General features: G+C 39.5%; 1 long non-coding RNA gene across 1 annotated transcript; it reads right to left on the reverse strand.

The window, feature by feature from the left end:
- Positions 1-2,625, reverse strand: LOC136422288 (uncharacterized). The gene is made up of 2 exons (XR_010753593.1): positions 1,150-2,625; positions 1-386 (listed from the first exon to the last, which is right to left on the reverse strand). It is a non-coding gene; the product is annotated as an uncharacterized lncRNA (long non-coding RNA).
- Positions 2,626-11,538: the final 8,913 nt, after the last annotated feature.

Below are 11,538 nucleotides of genomic sequence, written 5' to 3' on the forward strand. Positions count from 1 at the left end.
GTTTTACAACATCTACCGTCTTTATTTGACAACGTCTGTCCTACGGACTGGTCCTTGTTTTAACATTTGGAATCATGCTATAATCGGCCCAACGCAGAAACAAGATAGCCTGTACGAAGTCTGAGCCCCGCCGTAAATGACACAACATTAGAAGGGCTTAGAACCACATTTTGTGAAGGTCAAAAACTTCGGATCACATTTGACGTTTGAAAAGTGCGGTTACATAAACTGTGGCGCATAATGTTTTATCAAGTCATCACGTATGAGGTAAGATAACTTCTCCAACCTTATTCCCGAAACATAGTCTTGTCTGAGAACCATTTTTCGTAGACGTTGAAAGCTGTTGTTACGAACTCTGTCCATCTTGAAGGCTTTCGTACAGTAAACTGAAGCAAACATCCAACGTGAGGACGTAAACAGAACGTCTTGTGACGTCTTGGAATGTACCCGTTCCATTCGAAGTTCGAACGTACACAACTGAGCGTTGCCTTGGCAATGTGACGTCGGCGACATTCACAAGATAAACACGTACAACTAGTAATGACAAGACACACTTCTTCTTCAAGAATGAAATAAAGATCTATTGAAAAAAACATGCAAGAATTCACCGGTAGCAAATCATACAAACATTCTACATACTGTACTAGTATACAGGAAAGTTCTCAAGAAAATCTACCCGACCAAGCGGGAAAATTGCATCATTGTTTACCCTACCGTTGCACGAAAAGCGAATTCTAGGGGGGTGAAAAATTTACAGCATGTTTACAAGAAAGTTTACGCTATACTACAACAACAAATATAAAGTTTCTTCGGAAATTCCAACTCTTAATTCAGGCGATTTGCTGGAAACATGGCGGCCTTTGTTTTAAAACATCTACCGTCTTTATTTGACAACGTCTGTCCTACGGACTGGTCCTTGTTTTAACATGTGGAATCAGTGCTATAATCGGCCCAACGCAGAAACAAGATAGCCTGTACGAAGTCTGAGCCCCGCCGTAAATGACACAACATTAGAAGGGCTTAGAACCACATTTTGTGAAGGTCAAAAACTTCGGATCACATTTGACATTTGAAAAGTGCGGTTACATAAACGGTGGCGCATAATGTTTTATCAAGTCATCACGTATGAGGTAAGATAACTTCTCCAACCTTATTCCCGAAACATAGTCTTGTCTGAGAACCATTTTTCGTAGACGTTGAAAGCTGTTGTTACCAACTCTGTCCATCTTGAAGGCTTTCGTACAGTAAACTGAAGCAAACATCCAACGTGAGGACGTAAACAGAACGTCTTGTGACGTCTTGGAATGTAACCGTTCCATTCGAAGTTCGAACGTACACAACTGAGCGTTGCCTTGGCAATGTGACGTCGGCGACATTCACAAGATAAACACGTACAACTAGTAATGACAAGACACACTTCTTCTTCAAGAATGAAATAAAGATCTATTGAAAAAAACATGCAAGAATTCACCGGTAGCAAATCATACAAACATTCTACATACTGTACTAGTATACAGGAAAGTTCTCAAGAAAATCTACCCGACCAAGCGGGAAAATTGCATCATTGTTTACCCTACCGTTGCACGAAAAGCGAATTCTAGGGGGGTGAAAAATTTACAGCATGTTTACAAGAAAGTTTACGCTATACTACAACAACAAATATAAAGTTTCTTCGGAAATTCCAACTCTTAATTCAGGCGATTTGCTGGAAACATGGCGGCCTTTGTTTTACAACATCTACCGTCTTTATTTGACAACGTCTGTCCTACGGACTGGTCCTTGTTTTAACATTTGGAATCAGTGCTATAATCTGCCCAACGCAGAAACAAGATAGCCTGTACGAAGTCTGAGCCCCGCCGTAAATGACACAACATTAGAAGGGCTTAGAACTACATTTTGTGAAGGTCAAAAACTTCGGATCACATTTGACGTTTGAAAAGTGCGGTTACATAAACGGTGGCGCATAATGTTTTATCAAGTCATCACGTATGAGGTAAGATAACTTCTCCAACCTTATTCCCGAAACATAGTCTTGTCTGAGAACCATTTTTCGTAGACGTTGAAAGCTGTTGTTACGAACTCTGTCCATCTTGAAGGCTTTCGTACAGTAAACTGAAGCAAACATCCAACGTGAGGACGTAAACAGAACGTCTTGTGACGTCTTGGAATGTAACCGTTCCATTCGAAGTTCGAACGTACACAACTGAGCGTTGCCTTGGCAATGTGACGTCGGCGACATTCACAAGATAAACACGTACAACTAGTAATGACAAGACACACTTCTTCTTCAAGAATGAAATAAAGATCTATTGAAAAAAAACATGCAGGAATTCACCGGTAGCAAATCATACAAACATTCTACATACTGTACTAGTATACAGGAAAGTTCTCAAGAAAATCTACCCGACCAAGCGGGAAAATTGCATCATTGTTTACCCTACCGTTGCACGAAAAGCGAATTCTAGGGGGGTGAAAAATTTACAGCATGTTTACAAGAAAGTTTACGCTATACTACAACAACAAATATAAAGTTTCTTCGGAAATTCCAACTCTTAATTCAGGCGATTTGCTGGAAACATGGCGGCCTTTGTTTTACAACATCTACCGTCTTTATTTGACAACGTCTGTCCTGTGGACTGGTCCTTGTTTTAACATTTGGAATCAGTGCTATAATCTGCCCAACGCAGAAACAAGATAGCCTGTACGAAATCTGAGCCCCGCCGTAAATGACACAACATTAGAAGGGCTTAGAACCACATTTTGTGAAGGTCAAAAACTTCGGATCACATTTGACGTTTGAAAAGTGCGGTTACATAAACGGTGGCGCATAATGTTTTATCAAGTCATCACGTATGAGGTAAGATAACTTCTCCAACCATATTCCCGAAACATAGTCTTGTCTGAGAACCATTTTTCGTAGACGTTGAAAGCTGTTGTTACGAACTCTGTCCATCCTGAAGGCTTTCGTACAGTAAACTGAAGCAAACATCCAACGTGAGGACGTAAACAGAACGTCTTGTGACGTCTTGGAATGTAACCGTTCCATTCGAAGTTCGAACGTACACAACTGAGCGTTGCCTTGGCAATGTGACGTCGGCGACATTCACAAGATAAACACGTACAACCAGTAATGACAAGACACACTTCTTCTTCAAGAATGAAATAAAGATCTATTGAAAAAAACATGCAAGAATTCACCGGTAGCAAATCATACAAACATTCTACATACTGTACTAGTATACAGGAAAGTTCTCAAGAAAATCTACCCGACCAAGCGGGAAAATTGCATCATTGTTTACCCTACCGTTGCACGAAAAGCGAATTCTAGGGGGCTGAAAAATTTACAGCATGTTTACAAGAAAGTTTACGCTATACTACAACAACAAATATAAAGTTTCTTCGGAAATTCCAACTCTTAATTCAGGCGATTTGCTGGAAACATGGCGGCCTTTGTTTTACAACATCTACCGTCTTTATTTGACAACGTCTGTCCTACGGACTGGTCCTTGTTTTAACATTTGGAATCAGTGCTATAATCTGCCCAACGCAAAAACAAGATAGCGGCTGATAGCCTGTACGAAGTCTGAGCCCCGCCGTAAATGACACAACATTAGAAGGGCTTAGAACTACATTTTGTGAAGGTCAAAAACTTCGGATCACATTTGACGTTTGAAAAGTGCGGTTACATAAACGGTGGCGCATAATGTTTTATCAAGTCATCACGTATGAGGTAAGATAACTTCTCCAACCTTATTCCCGAAACATAGTCTTGTCTGAGAACCATTTTTCGTAGACGTTGAAAGCTGTTGTTACCAACTCTGTCCATCTTGAAGGCTTTCGTACAGTAAACTGAAGCAAACATCCAACGTGAGGACGTAAACAGAACGTCTTGTGACGTCTTGGAATGTAACCGTTCCATTCGAAGTTCGAACGTACACAACTGAGCGTTGCCTTGGCAATGTGACGTCGGCGACATTCACAAGATAAACACGTACAACTAGTAATGACAAGACACACTTCTTCTTCAAGAATGAAATAAAGATCTATTGAAAAAAACATGCAAGAATTCACCGGTAGCAAATCATACAAACATTCTACATACTGTACTAGTATACAGGAAAGTTCTCAAGAAAATCTACCCGACCAAGCGGGAAAATTGCATCATTGTTTACCCTACCGTTGCACGAAAAGCGAATTCTAGGGGGTTGAAAAATTTACAGCATGTTTACAAGAAAGTTTACGCTATACTACAACAACAAATATAAAGTTTCTTCGGAAATTCCAACTCTTAATTCAGGCGATTTGCTGGAAACATGGCGGCCTTTGTTTTAAAACATCTACCGTCTTTATTTGACAACGTCTGTCCTACGGACTGGTCCTTGTTTTAACATTTGGAATCAGTGCTATAATCGGCCCAACGCAGAAACAAGATAGCCTGTACGAAGTCTGAGCCCCGCCGTAAATGACACAACATTAGAAGGGCTTAGAACCACATTTTGTGAAGGTCAAAAACTTCGGATCACATTTGACGTTTGAAAAGTGCGGTTACATAAACTGTGGCGCATAATGTTTTATCAAGTCATCACGTATGAGGTAAGATAACTTCTCCAACCTTATTCCCGAAACATAGTCTTGTCTGAGAACCATTTTTCGTAGACGTTGAAAGCTGTTGTTACGAACTCTGTCCATCTTGAAGGCTTTCGTACAGTAAACTGAAGCAAACATCCAACGTGAGGACGTAAACAGAACGTCTTGTGACGTCTTGGAATGTAACCGTTCCATTCGAAGTTCGAACGTACACAACTGAGCGTTGCCTTGGCAATGTGACGTCGGCGACATTCACAAGATAAACACGTACAACTAGTAATGACAAGCTTAAGACACACTTCTTCTTCAAGAATGAAATAAAGATCTATTGAAAAAAACATGCAAGAATTCACCGGTAGCAAATCATACAAACATTCTACATACTGTACTAGTATACAGGAAAGTTCTCAAGAAAATCTACCCGACCAAGCGGGAAAATCGCATCATTATTTACCCTAACGTTGCACGAAAAGCGAATTCTAATTTACAGCATGTTTACAAGGAAGTTTACTGTACACTATACTACAACAAAAAATATAAAGTTTCTTCGGAAATTCCAACTCTTAATTCAGGCGATTTGCTGGAAACATGGCGGCCTTTGTTTTACATGAGGGGATTAAAAGTTACCAACCACTGGTCTGACCAGTCACCCACCACTTTAAGTTCGTGGTTCAATTTATTTGACAAGACGGTCCAAAACTATTTCCATCAGTGACGTGTCGTCAGCAAAAAGATTGGCTTCAGTTAGCAGATTTTCCACCAGGTCATTAATGAATGAATGAAGACCTTTATTGCACATTTCTGCCACACTTGGCTAAGTACAGGTCACAACAAAAGATAATACAAGTACAGTTAGCAGATACAAAAGAACATGACTATCATTAAATAAATTCTACTTCTCCTCGCTTTTCGGTTATAGTAGATATAAAAGAACAGACGTGTTTTTCAATGGGAGGTTTGTCTAGTCGCATTAGAAATATGAATTTTTGAACAGTACTTAAATGTGTGAAGTAGGGAAATAGGTTTTCTACAAGTTTATACAGTTCATTTCTTTCTTTGGTATATAATACACATTCTACCACAAAATGACATTCGTCTTCTACTCTATTCAAAGTACAATGTTTACATAATCGTTGTTCTAGAGGAGTGCGGGTATGTCTTCCCGTTTCAATATGTAGTTTGTGGCAGCTGATTCTTAGTCTTGTGACTGCATTCCTGACCCTCATATTTGAGTTACTTAGATATTTTTCTTCATTATAAGTAGTTTTGAATAATCTATATGATCTTAACTTATTTTTGGAAGCCTCACCTTTGTTGTCGTTATGTATTTCTTTCAGAAACGTTTGGAAGTAAATGTCTTTTATCCGCTGGCCAATGGAACTAACAATTTGTAACGTATTTGAATTATATGAAATTGGTAGGTGCCATAAGAAAGCAAACCCGCTCTCCTCTAAAGACTTACGTATTCCTGTCGCCCAACATTTCACACCAGATTTGTCTAGATCTAACTGACAACAGAAAGCATCTGCTTGAAAACTGTCGGCTGACACATTCTGGCGAAGTCTAAGGAAATATTTGACGGCATTTAGCGAAGCATCCACTTGTATTGGGTATCTTCCTAATTCCGCCCTTGCAGCTAGGCTGCAAGCAGACCTAGGTACACGTAATGATTGTTTGCAGAATTTTAAATGAACTGATTCAATTGGACAGGAATTTGAATTTTTGAATGAACCCCATATTTCAGAGCCGTAGAGAATAATGGGTTTAACGCACGCATCAAAAAGTTTGTTTCTCACAGAAATTGGGGCGTCGGCATTGTCTAGAGATTGGTTGATGCCGAACAAAGCTTTTAGACCTTTCCGGTAGAGGTGTTTGTGATTCGCCTTGAATGTGCCAGCAGAGTTGACAATGATACCTAAGTAACAATAGGATGTAACTAATTCAACAGGGTTTTTCTGGTATGTAAACAAACAGTCTTTTGGAAGACGACCACCTTTAGAGAAAACAACAACTTTTGTTTTCCTAAGGTTTACATTCAGTCTCCATGTATTACAATAGTTTTCTAGCTTATTCAAAGAAGTTTGTAACCCTTGCTTAGATTCGGAAAAAATAACTAAGTCATCTGCGTATAATAAACAGGGAATGTACTTATCATGCATAATTGGTGGTTCACATTCATTGTCAAAGATGGTTGTAATATCACTAATAAATAAGTTGAATAACGTTGGGCTTAAATTACAACCTTGTTTGACACCGCTATGCGTAACATATGATTCAGTGAGACCATGACTATGTTTGACACAATTTGTAGTTTTAGAGTACATGTCTTTGATAGTTTGAAGAAACTTACCACCTATACCAAGCTTGTTCAATTTAAATATGAGGCCATTTCTCCAAACTGAATCAAAGGCCTTACTAAAATCTACAAAACATGCAAAGAGGCGAGAGTTCTGACTAATGTATTTCCTAACTAGGGTGCTAACTACGAAAAGATTATCTGTTGTTCTAAAGTTTTTTCTAAAGCCTGCCTGATGGGGTTTGAATAATGTATTGTTTTCTGCATAATTTACTAAACGAGTATTCAATATGGAAGAAAATAGTTTACCTAGACAGCTCATAATAGAGATTCCTCGATAGTTGTCTGGGATGGACGGGTCCCCTGACTTGTGAATTGGCACGATATGGCTGAGAGACCATTCCTCAGGAAAATATTCATTTTGTAAACACATATTAAATACCTGGAGGAGTGGCTTTTTCAATATCATTTTACCAGATTTCAACATTTCGTTTAGAATCATGTCATTACCACTAGATTTATCATTCTTAAGATTAGAAATGGCAGTGGTTAATTCCCCAATGGTTATTGGGGAATCAAGGACAGAGGGGTTTACAGGGGGCGGGGATGAATTTAGTGAATCGTTATTTGAAATTTGTGGATCATTTTCTGGGTCAGGACGGTCCTTTGTATTGTTAAAGAGTTTGTCTACACTGCTGAAGTGATTAATAAAAACTAGAAAAAGGAGTGGCCCAAGGAGTGACCCCTGTGGGACACCTGCATCAATAGGTAACCAGCTGGAACATGTCCCATTGATGACAACACGCTGCTTTCGACTCGTAAGGTAAGATTCAATCCATTCCAGAAGTGATCCGGATACTCATAGTTGACGCAACTTGAAAATAAGACCAGCATGCCACACTTTATCAAAAGCTTTGGATATATCCAAGAAAACGGCACGGACTTCAAGACCTTGGTCTACTGCTTTGTGTAACTTGTGAACAAGGTGCGTCAATGAATTAACAGTTGAGTCAACGGGAGTGAAACCAGAATTTCGGTCGGTAAGCAGGTTGTTGCCATGTAAATAGGTAGATAGTGGAACATAAACTATACGTTCAAACACTTTAGAGAGAGCGCATAAAAGTGAAATAGGCCTGTAGTTTTCCTTGGCCTACTTATCGCCTTTCTTATGCACAGGGACGACATTTGAAAGTTTCCAAATAGACGGGAAACAGTCATATTTCAATGAAACATTAAACAAGTGTGACAGTGGTTCTGATACTGAAAGCGCAATACTCTTCAAGAGTCTATTACTCAGGCCATCAGGCCCAGTAGCCTTATTAACGTTAAGACCTGATATTACTTTGTACACATCTGCGGGACAACAAGTAATTGAATTAATACATGAGTCAGTTCTGAGTACAAAGTTGGGAAAAGAGGCGCCTTCGGTATTTAGACTTGTTTGAGCTGCAAAGTAGTTATTAAGAATATCGGCTTTAGCCTTGTCTTCCGATATGACAGTGCCATTTTCAAGTAGAGAAGGTAAACCACGATCGGTCTTACCAAGGAAGATTTCCTTGGAGACAGACCACCATTTTTTGGGGTTCAGAGTTGGATTGGCAAGGTCGAGACAAAGGCTATCCCGATGATTTCTCTTGGCTTGTCTAATTAAATCTGTACACCGATTACGGACTTGTTTATAGGCACAAAACAAACTTGGGTTATTAGTTCTTTTGTGTTTTCTGTACAGCCGCCTCTTTTTCCTTAGCAAGCACCTTATCTCACATGTCATCCAGGGCTTGTCTCTAGGACGAATGGTGACTACTTTACTAGGAATGACCAGCTTTATGACATTGGTGAGAGTTGTCATGAAAGCCTCAGCTGAGGCATTCACGTCTGGAATGTGTTCCGATATCACGGAATTCCAGTCTACATCAAAAATCTTCGAGTTAAGTTCTTCATAGTCAACATTCGTAAAGTCAAAAACAGTTCGTTTATAGGCTTTGACTCTGGGAATCTTGACAGACATTATTCCATAAGTAAGAGAATGGTCACAGTTAGCCAGGGGAGGGTAAGTACCATGGTCCGTGAAAAGACCAGGTGAATCAGTGATAATGAGATCAAGCACGGATGATGAGGTATTGGTACTGCGAGTGGGTTCCGATATCCGATATCAACTGACATCCAGTGATATCCGTATGGTTTTATACAACAGAAGTATAGTACACATATCAGGATCTGAATTCAAACATTTTAAGATGTTTAGGTATTACCTAGCACATGTATCTTTCAAAATGTGTATGATATGCAATAAAGATTTATTCTATTCATATATATTGACTGTACCATTTCATCATCACTTTCAATATTTTTTTGATGACCAGTTATAACATATATCAGCACACTACTTACAGTTTTGTTTGGGGGTGGGGGGGGGGGCAACGACTGTAAGCAACCGACGGGCTGCCTCTGTTTGCAGCTAGATGTCAAATCAGCAGCAGGGCGAGTACTTATGAACAGGGTACTTTCGATCATACTTATCAATAATAAGTCAATCAATTGTCTTTTGGTTGATTCTTGAATGATAAATGGGAAAAACGGTTCAACACACACAGAGGCGCCTCGGCTGGGATCAACACTACGTTCATGGCAAGTCAAGACGATTTCAATGAGTTGCATGACGCAAGGCAACCTTTCCTTAGGTAAGTAGTAAGTTTAGAAGTCATAAAAGCCTTTTTATGCCACCAAAGTTACCTTTATTGCATAGTTTCCCAATTTCTCTCCGCTCAACAATAGAAAACAACACATTGGCTGCAGTCGGACAATCGTCACCCTTACTCTCGGATTACGAAAGAATGGCACATAAGTAATGTCGCCAATACGATTTTACATTAGATATTTAAGAGCGATCCATAGCAGTCAATAAAATAAATGCCACAGGTTGACTAAAGCTTTATGATCGCTACACATTGATTGGTCAAGAATTCTACATGGACCAATCAGCATACAACAGTGTGTGATGTGCGGTAATATCGTGAGTATTATCTGCAATGTGTATCAATCAGCATTCACATTACCGTTAGACCAAACAACACAGTATGTATCCGCGACTGAGCGGTATAAGAAATAGTACGTCGGGGTACCCGCTAGGAGTGAAGGAGACCATAATGTAGCAATCAGCATTACAGAGCTCAGTAAGGGCTGGTGAGGTTGGTCACCAAATATATCAATGGTTGTAATTTGTACCTTTCTTAGCTTTCTAGTTTAAACTGTAGCTATGGCAACATGACGATGATATACTGACAGCTCACCCATTCTCCGTTAACGTGTGCAATTGGGGGTTGAAAAGGTGAAAAATAAAGTTCTTCATAAAGCTTACGTATAAAGCCTAACATATAACTACTATTGTTCAATATACCTAACAAGTTTTGGTGGGTGCTAGGACTTTCCCTTTTTCAGATATTGACCGTTTAACGCTGTGATGTTACTTATATTTCAGTGATATCACAAAAGCGTGTTAACCCACTGGTGACGTTTTCTACACGCCTGATTCATGAGTACAAACCGTTTTTCTGATTTGTGTCCAAGCGAAAACCCTTGGCGTGCCCGCGGGATCGGGTGTGCTCAACGTGATGTGGCCGTAGGCGAAAGCTGATGTTTTGGTGGCTTACTTATAGCCACTTTTCCAATGATTGAAAGAAAAAAATAATCAAAAGAGACGCCTTCAGCATCCGGTGTTCGTTCTCAAGTGGTCTCCCATCCAGGTACTGGCCGAACTCGACGTTGCTTACTATCCGAGTTCGAATGGGATAGTGATTGGCAGCAGTACTGTAGCTGATCATGCTATATAGCTAGCTTTCGGATCCGGTTTGACCAGATGGCTATATTATATTTTGGGGTCCTAGAAAATACTAGTCTGACGTAAATGATACGTTTCCTTCCATATTCTACATAATGTATCTATATTACAGACTTATCATTCCTGTTCAAATTAAGTACACACGAGCCATTACCGTTCAAGTGAAGCCAAACTTTATTAAAAGAATCTAGTGCCTAAAGCCAATATTAGTGTTGTCTCCTCCAATGCTATCTCAATGTCTTAATATAGAGAATTGAAATGTTTTCAACTTAATCAACTTGACCAACACACGGTATAACAAAAACGAAATACATGTCGTGAAATGCACGTAAACTTGTAAACTATATCTCGACTTCCTGAAAATCTTTAGAACAAAAACATGATCGTGTGTGGGAAAAATTAATCATAGTTAGTAACTCTACACAACAAAAGGCTGAATAATCACAATCATCATTTACACCTGCCTACACAAACAAACAAACAAATAAAACACAGACAACCATTGTAAGCACAAAAGCAAGCAAACACACAAAGATACAAAGATACACAGAAGCAGGGATAGTGAAAGGAAACACATGTCAACACAGAAGCATAAACACACACGCACACACACAAACGCATGCACATACACAAACACACACACAAACCAAGGGGGTTATATATATAACGTTATAACCTCCTTGCACAAACACGTGCACGCACGCACATACAGAGACATGCACACACACTCATCAATACATCAGTGATAAAGGCTGCTCACACTTTTTAAAGCTTTAGAAATGTCAGCGAAGTTGTGCGGTTGCCTGTGAAAGAAAGA

This window comes from Branchiostoma lanceolatum, chromosome 16 (assembly GCF_035083965.1).
Source record: "Branchiostoma lanceolatum isolate klBraLanc5 chromosome 16, klBraLanc5.hap2, whole genome shotgun sequence".
Lineage (NCBI taxonomy): Eukaryota > Metazoa > Chordata > Leptocardii > Amphioxiformes > Branchiostomatidae > Branchiostoma > Branchiostoma lanceolatum.